The sequence below is a fragment of the Cylas formicarius genome, unplaced genomic scaffold (genome assembly GCF_029955315.1).
Source record: "Cylas formicarius isolate icCylForm1 unplaced genomic scaffold, icCylForm1.1 PGA_scaffold_1__22_contigs__length_36826433, whole genome shotgun sequence".
NCBI classification, from domain to species: Eukaryota; Metazoa; Arthropoda; class Insecta; order Coleoptera; family Brentidae; genus Cylas; species Cylas formicarius.
This window is the reverse complement of record NW_026844264.1, coordinates 24919755-24933621: the sequence shown is the minus strand read 5'-3', so window position 1 is coordinate 24933621 and position 13867 is coordinate 24919755. Positions and strand designations below refer to the sequence as shown.

Here is a 13867-nt window from a genome sequence, read left to right as displayed (position 1 = left end):
CGTCAGACATCAAAATATTCTATATTTGATTTCTATCTGAATAAGTATATGGAGTTTAGATTATGTATTAATTAGCCAATTGAACAGTTTAACCGCATCACAATTTAAAATTTCAGAAAAAAGGATTATTTGTGGTTATGTCACCTGAAATTGTTTCAACATAGTTATATAAATTAAACATTAGGTAGTATTACCGAACTGGTGGATTCATTCTGCAACCCTCCGTATGTAAATGTTTTGAAGATGGCGGCGTAGCGAAGACATCGAACCAACTTTATTCAAAGTCAGTTCCGGAACGGAGGCCATCAATGGCAGATTTATGAAAATATTTGTTGGAAACGGCATTATTTTTAATATTCCCCAGCATAATTCGATTATGCAAATATTCACATAAAGTAGGAACGAGTGGAACCGACGGGACTTCGTTCTTTTCCTTTTCGAAATAAAACACATTTAGTTGTTTTTTCGGAGATGGCATCCAGCAACAACAACAGATTTTAATTCATATATCACTGGGTTAACAGTAAATGTTAGATCTCTTGATGTCGTATGCCAAATCAATATTGTTTGCTAGTCTATGAAATCCATTGTGTAATTTTTTCAAATATTTTGTGGTCCTTACTAACTCACTTGAAATCCTCTTTGCTCTTTTGTTATTTTTTTTTTTCGTTTATTGATGGGAATAGACTTTTTTAGTCAGGATGCAAGTAAGCAGTTTGTAGATATGTGTTAATCTATAGCTAGAACAAATTTGATTAGTTGGTTGCTTCGATGGTTTTTTTACACACTCATTCTAATATAATAGAAGTGTAGTTGTGTATCGGTGTCACTTTACGTTTAAACTTTATGATGAACGAAAATAGTTGTTGAATAGCCGAAAGGTTTTTGGGAACCTATCTTGCACTAACCTTATGCATACCTAAATGATCATGCAGGATTCGACGAACACTTGTATCAGAAAGCTTAGTAATTTCTGCGATTTCCTTAACCTTTAAACGTCGATCACTTAATACCACCTCTTCCACAATCGCAACATTATCTTCCGTTATGACCTCCACTGGTCGACCAGTTCTTGAATCATCTTCCAGGGACTCCTGCCCCATTCGAAAACGTTTTGCCCATTCTTTCACTACAGAATACGAAGGAGAACTTTGGCCGTACACACCATCCAGCCTTTCTTTAATAATTTTAGGTGCTAACCATTCAAATCAAAACTGAAATTCGAAATTATCTTTAAAAAAAAGTACCATTCGAGACCGTTTTTAAGTAAATAAATAAATGTAATCAGAGTAATTAGAAAAATGGAATATAATCAAACGTACCGAAATGTGTTTCAATGAATGGGACTTTTGACAGTATAACGACTAAATAGAGAAAATTATAATACGAGATCAGAATATTACACCTATCCTGAATGTTTAACTAACCAAAACTTTTAATTGAACTTGAGAAATATATATTAGACAACTATATAAACATGTAAATAAGCCTTATGTAAAATTAAGGATATAATCTAGTATTACGATTGTTCTAGCAATAAGTACCTCTAGTTGTAGCTGATCTACTGCGGGTCTTTGACGTCATTTCATTTATTGTTAACATGGGTAACAATTTTTGGACTAAAGGTCTATCTATCTATTTAAATCGCTTGCTTTTATTCTATTCATTGGCTTAAGGTACTCAATCGGGATATTTCAGGTAGTAAAGCACTTTTCCTTTTCACATTTATGGTCTATTGGATCCGTTTTCTTCTTGGTGGTACATTGATCGTTGGCTGCAGTTCTTCCGATATGACATTTTCAACAGGTGTATCTGCTGCATTGTTAGCTACTACTATTTCGAAGACGCCTGCTCAACATTATCCTGCCACCTTTTGGTACCCTGTTGTTCCCCAAGGATCATTTTCATGAATTGAAGCGTTATACCCAAATAAAGGACTGAGTTCGAAAATTTCACAGATGTACCAAAAGCACTGCCGAAAAATGGCCACATTCAAACTCGAATTTTTGATTTAACGATCTGTTGGCGGCCATGTTGATTCTAGTACGCAACAAGGTCTTATTGGTTGAAAACGGGTTTGTTAGTTGAAGCACATTGAATGTTCAATTACCACATTCTTTGATATAGGCTTCAAAAGTGACCCTTTTCGGATTAAAACAAGGCATATCTAGTAGCTGCATGAATTTACAGTATTTACGGAGCCTATGATATCAGTACACAGTATATACTATAGCGAAGAACTTTTCATTTCAATAAAATATAACTAGCTAAAAAACGTGACGGAAAATTTGAAAAACAAAAATGTTCTTATAAACACACACCATCAGTTGACACACAGGTATCCCAAACTGAGTAAAAAATAACAGCTGCAAACAACACCATTTGTTAAGGAACAAAAAGATGTTTCTTTTTCCTATATTCGTTTGGTGCGTGCAAAATTGTATAAAATAATGTCAATAAGTTCAGCAATTTGTACGCATTTGTTTAAATTATTTTATAATATTTTATATATATCAGTTTAATTTGAATTTTCTAGACTAACGTTACAAGGTTCTGCGTTTTGCGCGCATCTGTTGAGATTATTTCATGTACAACATACAATTTTGATTGAAGTACTTATAACCAATTAAATAGTTTTAAAACTTCGATATCTCATAATGGTCAATGTGATTTTGAAACACTCTTTTCAAATTAAATATAATAAATACTTTTTTTAAATAAAACTGAATTTTTAAAAATGTTTACATCTTGACGAAATGGCGGATACCCGATAATTAACCCAAAAAACGAAAGCTGAAGTTAAGAGGACTACATCCGATAAAGATACAAATTTTAAGCCGACCTACGAACTATCCCCTATAACTAATGTAACGTCTGAGCTCAAAAGCCATTTCCACGCTTGACTAGGTCTAACCATAAGCACTCTCTAATCAGATACGAGCATACAAAACATATATCGATTAATACGAGAAGTATGGTTTACGAATGTGAGAAGTGGACCCTTGCGACAGATTTGCAGGAATTTTTTTTTATCTCAGTAATCGGATATTGTCGTCGTTCGTTGCTGTTCACCACCCAGAAAATTAAATTTGCCGCCTCGCACTAAAAAAGAGCGCGGACAACACTGGCAACGAGTCTAAGCTGCCAGCTAAATTTTATACCAAATTTTCTTGAAACTACGAATTTAAAATAATTCGAAATTTCCGATTTGGGGGTTCTCATTATTGTAATATGTATGTACCATATAAAGTGTCTCGCGTGAAATGGTAGTTTTCTTATTTTTCATTTAACCGGGACTTCAAATGAGAACTATTATAAAATAAAAAATAAACCCTCGATTTTCTGAATTTATTAAATTTTTTTAAAATTATTTTAAAATATTATTTTAAAATATATCTACTTCATACTTCAATTAATTTAATTTTCAACTTGCATGGATATTGGTGAAGTTTTCATTTAACAAGGATTGGTTAATATCCAAGATTTTAGGAAATTCGAAAATAACGCCCAAGATACATGCTACATCAAATGCTTCATTTTTTGAGGTTTTGGAGTTTAATTTCTGTCTCTTTTTAGGAAACAAAAAGAGTGAAGTGTGTGAAATGATATATCCAAAACGTGACTTCAAAGTGCCAAATTGTTTTGGAATTCGCAATTTAAAGATCTGTTCAGAGAGATATATTTTATATATAGTTTTATATATACCTTTAGGAATACCATTTTTTATATTACAATTGCTTTCTATATTTTTAATAAAATAAACCCTTAATTCTTTCATCGCCAACTTAAAAACTGGAAATTTTAAGAAATATATTTATATGTTTAATATTAATGCGCTAATCCACCACGCTGTATATATAGCGAAGGACGAAGGTTTTTCGATTCACGCTTGGGCATAACGACTTGTTAATACGACTTTGAAAGATGAGATATGTTGCCGACTTACCATATTCTTGAAAACAGAACGCGAACGTAAGGAATAAGATAGATATAAATGATTCAATCTCTGGGAGAGAAGATGTTCCTAATTCGTATCTAAATGGTATATAACGACGAGACGACTTTCTGGAAACATTCTAACCTAAATCTCAATAAATAAAAAACAAAAAATACCGTTTTAAGGGAAAATAGACTACAAAATTAATAATTTCTTTGCGACCCGAACTTTGATGTATTCCTTAAAATAAATGTCTTGATTTAATTTGATTATTAAAGTATTGTCCACTTTCATAAAATTTCAAATATGGATGCAGATAAATAAGATATAGTAAAATAGAACATTTCGAATTCACCGATAAAATAAAGCATCGTGGTCACTTTCATTTGTATTTTGAGATTTTTAACTTTTATTGCTTCTACTTCTTGCAAAATTCTAATCGATTACCCACAGCGATTCTATAAAATATGATAAACATGATTTTACTCTATTGTGTTGTACTGGGTGTTCCATTGTCAACTTGTGATTATGAGAAACTGACAGAGTGAGAAAGGCACACTACTAGCATACTTTCTGAACTTCGAGAAAAACTTGAACTGGCAATTAAAAAAAAAACTTGCGATATCTTATATTTTGAAATAACCAGTATTTAAAATTTGAGTTAAAAGTTTTGCCCGTATAAGTTGTTTTCAATAATATTATATCACTTTTCCATTGTAGGTAATAGTGGCCGTTAATGCTTTTATTATTTTGTTTTCTGATATACTTATAACAAAATTCCTGCCTGTGTATTATATTATATAAAATACAATTCCAAAATGTGATTTATAGATACAGAAATAAAGCAAGTTAAACTTAAGTTTTATAATGTTCTGTAACAATAAAAAAAACTTAAATTAGAAAATGATATTTTGCTACAATATAATAATATAATTCGTAATAATAAAAAACGCCAGTGGAATATTTCGAAAAATCACACACGGATATAAATTATCCAAAAAACATTTCTGGTCTATATTTAAGATTCTGCTCTGACGGCGATCCAAAAATTCTAATGTTAATTACGCCATTTATTTCTGACAAAAATGCCTAATGAAAAATTGTTAACAAAATTACAACGTCTTGCATATTGAGATATGGCAAAGTTTTAAAATCAAGCATTTTAAATTTTCCCTTGTGGCTCAGAAACCACAGGTGTCATTGAATCTGGTAATACCATTTTTTGAATCTCAGAAAAGTTGGGCAGTAATGTGCAAATGGCAGTTTTGTAAAAGGACACATCGAAAATGAAATCTTATATTGAAACAGCTACTTAAATCATCGTTCATAATATTTGGCAATACAAGAGAGGATATTGGGGGTTATGTTTTAATACGCCTCTTCGTTTTTGAATAAGTATATCGCCATTGTCCTTAAAATTTAAGTGAGCTGCGCATCGCACCTTTCATGTGACTTGGGGTCACATATTTAACAAAGGAAATAAAAGACTCTAGGTACCCAGGGTAAAACTTTGTGTTTCCAGCACAAAAACTCACATTTCGCTGTAGTTCTGCTGGAGAATAAAAAGTGCCATAAATTTTTCGCTATCGAAGTTAATTTGTAAAACATCGCTGTCAACGTATCGACGATATTTTGTAATGCCGTGAACGCTGCAATACCGCACTGGCAAAAAAAAACGTTTTTTTACTGCACCACATCATATTTCTTCCACGGATTTACGGATGAGCGGTCAGATCGGCCATAATTCAGGAACTGCGCGAACGAACGTAAGCCGAAATCTCTCTCTAATTGCCAGACCGGAAATGTTGAATTCAATTATTTAACCCTCTCTTAAACAATAGGTGGCTGTGAAATGAAGTGATCATTTTATAATGCTTGTATCCCGGTAACGTGATTTGGAATTAATGGCCTGCGAATGCCGTGATAAGCGGGAGAGCAGTTGCAATCGCCTAGCGCTGCGCTGTAGTTCTCCGAAGCCGCGCGTTCCTGAATAAAATTGAACTGTGCCGGGTTGCTTGTTTTATAATCTGTCGTCGGATTCATTTTTTTTTTCTTCTCGCATTTGTCCGATAAACTCGCCTCGGCACACTGCGGTTAATGTACAGGGTGTTTGAAAATTCGTAGAGGTATTTGGAACTTAACGTTAGATAATTTCTTGAAAATAGCAATTTGAAAATTTTTGTATTTTTTTTTTTAATTTTAGGTCCCGAACTTGTAAGAATTCTACAGACTGTTTTTGCTACATTTGTGGTGAGTTTATTTCAAAAATGCAAAGGAATGCCATAATCAACCTTGTTAAAACAGCTTATCAGCTTTATTTTGGATTTCCTGTAGAGAGAGAGAGTTGGCTGCAAAAAATTTGTTGTAACAGTTGTTCAAGAACGTTGAGAGGTTGGCTTGAAGGTAGTCAAACATCTATGCCGTTTACAACGCCAATGCTTTGGAGTGAACCTCAGAATCATGAAAATGATTGTTACTTCTGCATGGCACCCACACGAGGGTTCTCGAAAAAAAAAGATTATATATCCTAGTGGTGAAGGCTCTGTACCTCCAGTTCCACCAAAAAATAACAAAAGGATGTCAAATAAAAATACACCTTGTTCCTGCCTGTAGATCTTCACCTTCATACACTTTATCTGGATCTTCAAGCCCTTCACAAGAACCTCATTTACTTAAACAATGTTTCAGTTAAATGATCTTGTTAGAGACTTGGGGATGTCAAAATCTAAAGCACAATTACTCGCATCAAGATTAAAACATCGGAATTTGTTGGATAAACGTACAAGAATCTCATATTTTCGCACAAGACAAGATGATTTAGTATATTATAATGATGCCGCCGGGCTTCTTCAAGAACTTAGTTTTCCAGAAAATTCTGATGAATGAAGACTTTTTATTGATGCCTCAAAGATAAGTGTGAAAGCCGTTTTACTCCATAATAAATACCCATCAGTGGCCGTTGCACATGCAACAAACATGAAAGAAAATTATGCAAATCTGGAGGTATTACTTGAAAAAATAAAATATTCTCGATACCTATGGAATATTTGTTTTAGGATGCAATATGTCACTTAAAATTCATTTTTTGGTCAGCAGAAGTGCTTGCTGATTACTGTTAGTCGCTTCCCCGAGAAACCTCGATAGAAATGATGAAAAGAAAAAAAACAAAGTAACTTTACTATCATCATGAGATAAATTTACTGATATAAAATAACTTAAGAGTAAGTAAGAGTAAAATTAGCATTTTCGACTGTAAAACTTAGACCGTAATATTTTTTAAATTTTTTATAATTGTAGTTACTTTAATAATATTGTTTTTCAATTAAGTGAACAATTTATTCAAAATCTATGTGCTGTACCTATTTGCCTATTGAATCAAAGAATATGATGAAATCATGCCTAAAAGAAATAAAGAGAAAAAAAGTTGCAGACCAGTGCAATTAGTTGAGTAGTTGCTTCTTAATAAGTTAAATTTAGAAAATTAGTTAGGACTATAACTTTTTTTGGTTAGAAACCTTTAAGATTCAGTACTTTATGCTCAAAAATTTAAAAATATTAGAGTAAAATTGTCACACATGGAAGATACCCTTTTATAGAGATATCCCTGACATCTTTCGTCGTAAACAAAATGGCATGTTAAACAACACTTTCAATAACCGCCACTTTAGTCACGAGAAACTGACGGAATGCATCAACGTGTTGCATACTATACTTTTTTTACAACCATCAAATTTTAAACTTAAACTTAAGCTGAATTACTTTTAGAAGAAGTAGAGGCTGTTCTACTACGTTTTACTACACCATTGTGTTCATTCAAAACATCTAACCCGCCATTAATTTTTCTTTCGCAACGCGCCATCTGCGAGCAATTTCACAAGGAACGATCGATCTTCGTTAAGTGAGAGTAGTCATAAGCATCTTTTTAATATAATTATCCCCGGAATAATTAGATTTTATTCGAAAACTATGATTTAATAAATCTGGGGAACGACGTTACCGCGCTAAAATATGACTGTGTCGTATTCAACGATTTATAGCCGGGGATATATCGCCCTTAAACACCGTTCCGATTGGGTCGACCATTATATTCGAACACTACCGCTGAGTTATCGGCGCTGCCGTTGCCCGGAATGGCTCTATTAGACTGATTAAAATAGAAAATATAGCGGGGAATGATATGACGACGAGAAAAAAAAACATCAACGCTCCATTTCGATCATCATCAAGCCCTTTTTCAACATTTCAAATAAATCTGTATACTCCGGCGCTGTAGATATAAAACAGTATCACTGACAATATGAAAGTATGACCTTTCCTTAAAATTGAAACATAGGTAGATGCTATGTCAGAATGAAATTACTAACTTCCTCGCTCATCACACCTTTAGCCCTTTGAATTGCAAAAAGAAATTAAATTTAGAACTACATAATACACATAATCATAGACAATCAATACCTATATGGAGCTCTCGACGCCAATGCGAATCCACACGAAAGATGGTAAACAAATTGGATAGAAAAAAATCCTTCAAACGACTACAAAACACCGAACATAAATTCAAAACTATATTAACATGGAATCAAACGGGACGAGAAGTTGTACTGAAATATACAGTAGTTTTTGTAATTGCATTGCTTCATTTGTATTATATGTGTGCCTAATATTGTCTGCGTTTTCCTACATTTTGTCAATAAATCTTTACCGTCTCGCTATATAGACTATAGTTCAATCGCTCATATTGAGAAAGGAAAATATATCTGATTCATTGAATATTATGAAAGTATAAAATTGAAAACTAATGTAGTAGAAGTGAAATTCTATTTGAATTTTGATCGAATTTAGCAAACACTTTCATGCTTCAATTAATTTTTTAATAACCGACGTAGGAGGAATCCAAAAAAGTTATGAATAGTATTACATTAGCTTCGATTCATCAACAACCGACGTCGGAAAGATCCAGATTTGTTAATAGTATTCAAGTAGTTTGTGGAAGCTTCTATGAAAAATTAACAAGCCATTATGCAGAGGACATCAAGCGTAAAGGCAGAAAGTTACCAAGTTCAATTCATCAACATCCGGAAGGTTTGTTAATAGTATTAACGTAGCCTGTCAAAATTTCTTTGTCAAATTAACAAGTCTTTATGGAAAGGACATCAAGCGCAAAATCATAAAGTCAGCAAAATCGTTTCATCAACAACCAAAGCAAAAGGAACCAAGAAGATTTGTTATTAGTAATAAAGTTGCCTGTGGAAGTTTCTTTGAAAAGTTAACAAGCTTTTATCGAGAGGACATCAAGTACAAAAGCAGAAAGTTTAGCAAGTTCGATTCATCACCAACCGACGCAAGAGGAATTTAGAAGATTTGTGAATAGTATTACAGATTCGTCATCAACTGACCAAATTGTTATTGATATTGCATATCACCTCTTCATATATAGCTCTGACCATAACGACCAGTTCAACAAAGAATTAGCATATCATTCACCAGTAGTGTCCACCACGGAGTGATGCCACATTGTAGACACTCCCTAATCATTTTAAATCGAATGGCTTCTACCGTTTGCATATGATGGGATCTATCTCTCTGACAGCGGCAGCCTTATAAGGCGACTTTCCTTCATTGTAAAGCAATACAACTAGTGCTGTCTCCGTTTTCTAATGCTGATGATAGCAGAGATGAGTAAATAGCTTCCTCTCCTGGCTGTTTTTAACAATGAGTCGATTGCCAGTTGAAATATTAAATTATGGTCGTTTAATAATTCTTCGCAAAGAAGACTGGAAAAATGTAATAGTTACGATCAAGGCAATACCCTTCAATATCTCTACGTTCACTTCTGCTTCTGGATAATGCTCAATAGCAATCGAGTAATCAAATCAAAATAAAAAGAAATCAGAGACGGAAGAACCAATACCCTTCGTGCCGTTTGGATATTTACGCACTTAATTTAAATATTAGATTGGCACTTATCTGAAAACATGTCCCTCCGGTGACAAACTCAGCAAAGAATGGCAACCACATATTTGCCAAACGATAACCACGTAAGTCCGACTATACCTTTCCGGACAAACTTCGTGCGAGTCGAGGGACCAGAAATTACACAAAGAGTTTGCAAATTTGCCGAACATTCGACTCGGCTCCGAAAATTATTTTCGATATCTAACACTTTGAGGGTGTCAAACCGTTATGTTATATTCATAAGCATGGCGGCGGTGAAATAGGAATTTCAAATGGACCGCTAAAGGAGAGAATGTGGACGAGGGAATTTTTATCGACGATAATTCATATCGATATACGAATGTATAAAAAGAACCCACATCCTTTGAGGTTATCGTGCACTATAAATTCGTGTTCTTTGCAATATATTATTACAATGATCCGGAAAGAATGCGTATTGTTTAGTCATTGTTTGAAAGAGAAATACATATTTAGAAATGGCAATGGATAGAGGGCGAATAAAATTACACATATGTACATAGTGATTCATTAATGGTTTAGGACAAAATCCTGTATTTTGCGAAACGTGTACGAGATATTGCTGGAAATATTTTTTAAGATATCTTCCGCGAGTCTTAACCTGCTAATATAAATTTTCAAATTTGATAATTTTCATAAATTAATTAATTTAATTATTAATTACTTTAATCAAATCCTCATTTGAATTACAATTTTTAATTTTTAACTCAGCCAATATTTTTACCTTTTCAAGATATATTTTCTCTTCCTCATACTCTAAAATACCCAATTATAGTGTCATAATAATTACATAATTCGATACACTAGAGTAATGAGTAGAAAAACTAATTTGTTGTATCTATGTTTAGTGTTTCTGGTCTACAGGAACACAGTTTTGATATAAAGCTGGCTTTTTATTATTTGACAGCGATTAAGTTTAATATTTCACATCCAACATTCTGTATTATTTATTTGTTTAGTTATTTGACGACGGACGAAAGTGTTCATTATTATACACACTAAAGTAAATACAAATGGGTAACTACAAGATACTTATACTAAACCAAATAATCTACAAGAAAAAGCAAATTTAGACTAATACTAATAATAACACGAGGGCATAAAAAAACAGGTTAAACGAGCTGAAAAGCAATGAATTGAAACGAATTGATCAGAGTCATACTGGATTAAGCTGCCGCATGAACTCTTTTTCAATGCAAAAAAAGTCCAGATCGCTAAACTGATTAGCAACTTATTAGCCACATAGTTTGCACGGGCACAAGGAAAATCGCTGAGTGCGGACCTAACAAGACTATGTCAATGTGTAAGGTTAAAGTCAATCAACCAATCCATTAGTGAGTGAAAAGAGCAGAAAAAGGTAATGATAGGCAAGTCCGGTTAGAAAAGACAGAATACCGAGATCACGAGATAGGGCTTCATGAGCATTAACACGATTGTTAAAAGACTTAAAGTTAATAAAGTGGAGAACAATAAAGAGATTTTTTAAACTGAGAGGTCTCAGATATATCTTTTAAGAAACCCCAGCATCATGAGGTACTTGTTTTTCTTTTAACTCCCAAGCCTCTTATGGAGTGCTCAGGATGCAAAAGCTCATTGTCGATTGTACAAACCAGTCATCCTGAAGTTATCTTTTCAATCAAAGTTTCAAGTAGACTGAAAACGCATTTCACGGCGAAGATTCGAACGTGTCAGCTATTTTGTTTAAGATAACCTCATTACAGGGTCGATTTCGTCGGGTAAAGCGACTGCCACTTTGTCCTAACCCAATTGAGCCCCGAAGTCGATTTTCCCAATATGACAGATCGTGATGTAACCGAGCGTCCATCGAAGGGATAACCTAATTTCGATCATAAACGATAATCCAAAGGAATACACAAAGGAAATGCGATATAACCAATTTTATATCCACCATCGACACCAACGCTAAAATTAAAAGACGGGCAAGGGTCGCCTAAAAGCTTTCGACTCGTCTGGTTTTTGCAGCCGTCGACAAACTTAATAACCCTCGGAAGATACATTTCTATGTATTTATACAATCGATATGCACGGTAAATTCATCTCTTGGCCGGAAAGACGGTCGAGGTTGGAAAAGCGATGACGTATATCCGCGACAATATGTCCAGGCCTTTTGTTATGGCACTAGTTAGATGAGATATGCGGTCTGAATCCATTTGCGAGATTAAATTTGTGATTCAGTGCAGCGAAAAGAGGAGTTGTCACATATGTCAGTTCGGTCTCCGGTTAAGTGGATAGTAATTTTATACTAAAAATCTGGCTTTGCGTCTCTGTTTTCCCTCTTACCCGAATTTTAGTTTTTGGCGTGGACGTTTTTAGCGAACGAGAAAACTTGCACATGGATACTACATATTCGAAGTATTGGGGATCAATTAACTCTGCGCTTAGTGACTAAATCAATGGCTTTGGGTAGCTTACTACTTTTGTTACTTTTTAACTGTTGCCGAGTATATGACTTGGTGGTCGGATCTGAATTTAAGGATGTCAGTGACTGGAAATTATTTAAATTGGAGTAAAACCGGTTCTCGGAAGTCTAGCACAGCGCTCCGAGGTAGAAGTCTAGAGTCTTTGTGAGAAACGGCAAGAAAATGAAATGAATATCGGAAAATTTTTATAAAAACTGACAAAACAGACATACTACTTAACAAGTTTTTTAAAAGAAAAAAGTCGCGATATTGAGCTACTCCAGAAGAATTTATAACCCAGCCTATATTAAATGACTGACATTCTGAAGGATGTTTTGAGCTGGGTACAGCTCTCTTCTCTCCACATTAAAGATATTAAGCGTTCCATCACAAAATACACTTCACCGCAATCTTCCAGTAGCAATGAGGCCGAAAGCAATCCTACACTTGCCACTGAACATTACATTCAAAGTATCACACATATCAAAAGTTCTAAAGAAGTCAAAACCAGATTTACCACTTGTCAAAAAATCTCTCAACATCTTCGGTCCCTAAAAGATAAAATTCCATTTGAGATGCCAGGGGTGTACAGCATTCCATGCATATGCGGCAAAGAGTACATTGGAGAAACCGGACGAAAAATATCAACTAGGCTCAAAGAACACGAAAGAGCCTTACGAAAAAAGACAAATAAAGTCAATAGCTGTTGTCGAACACGATCACGAAACCGGACACAAATTTTTATTCGATGAAACTAAAATTCTTGCATGTAATCAATTCTTCTACCAACGAAAAATCCGAAAGTCTATAGAAATTTTTACACAACAATCTTTACCACCAATCACCAATGTGGGAATCAGTCATCAGACACGGTGTTTATGCCCCTTATTTCGCTCCGCCCCTCTCAAACAATATATAAGCAGGTGCAGAGTAAAATGCAAGGCCGTTTCAGTCAAGCCTTGAAGAAGCCAACAGGAGGATTGGGGAAACGTCAGCAAGTTCGCCTCAGCAAAAACCGACGCAGGAGGAATCCAAAAGTTTTGTAAAAAGTGGCCTGTGAAATTTCTTTGAAAAATTAATTTCGATTAGATAGGACAAAGCTCCGTCACATACGAAAGCTTTCTGCAAACTCCAGACGCAACCGAAAACCTATTTTAAAAAATGTCGAGTAAGAATAATCGTATAGTCCGGCGTTTTTCTAGCGAATCCAGAAAAAAAAACGGGAGGATCGGCCGCGGGGGCGGCCGGCGCCGAGCGCATGGGAACGGGGGGCTAAACGACAGACACATTTCCGGCGCCAGTTTCGCATTGTGCGCCATTGTGCGCGCCAGCGTAATTAACAAACTAAACTTAACATGTGCTTTCCTGTCGCCATTGTACTCTTTAAATTAATGTGACGGTTTCCTTTAAATCCCGCATCCGTATTTCAATCGACCTGGACCGTAATTGCGGCCCATTTACATATTATTTACGATTTTCGAGTTTGCTCGTCGCATGCGTTCGGACGATATGAAATATGGGTCGACGACGAGGCCAA

General features: G+C 34.6%; 1 long non-coding RNA gene across 1 annotated transcript; it reads left to right on the top strand.

Annotated features, from left to right (window-relative positions):
- Positions 1 to 6169: 6169 nt before the first annotated feature.
- On the top strand, positions 6170 to 7198 carry LOC132697321 (uncharacterized). The gene is made up of 3 exons (XR_009618139.1): positions 6170 to 6187; positions 6626 to 6940; positions 6994 to 7198. It is a non-coding gene; the product is annotated as an uncharacterized LOC132697321 (long non-coding RNA).
- The last annotated feature ends 6669 nt before the right edge of the window (positions 7199 to 13867 follow it).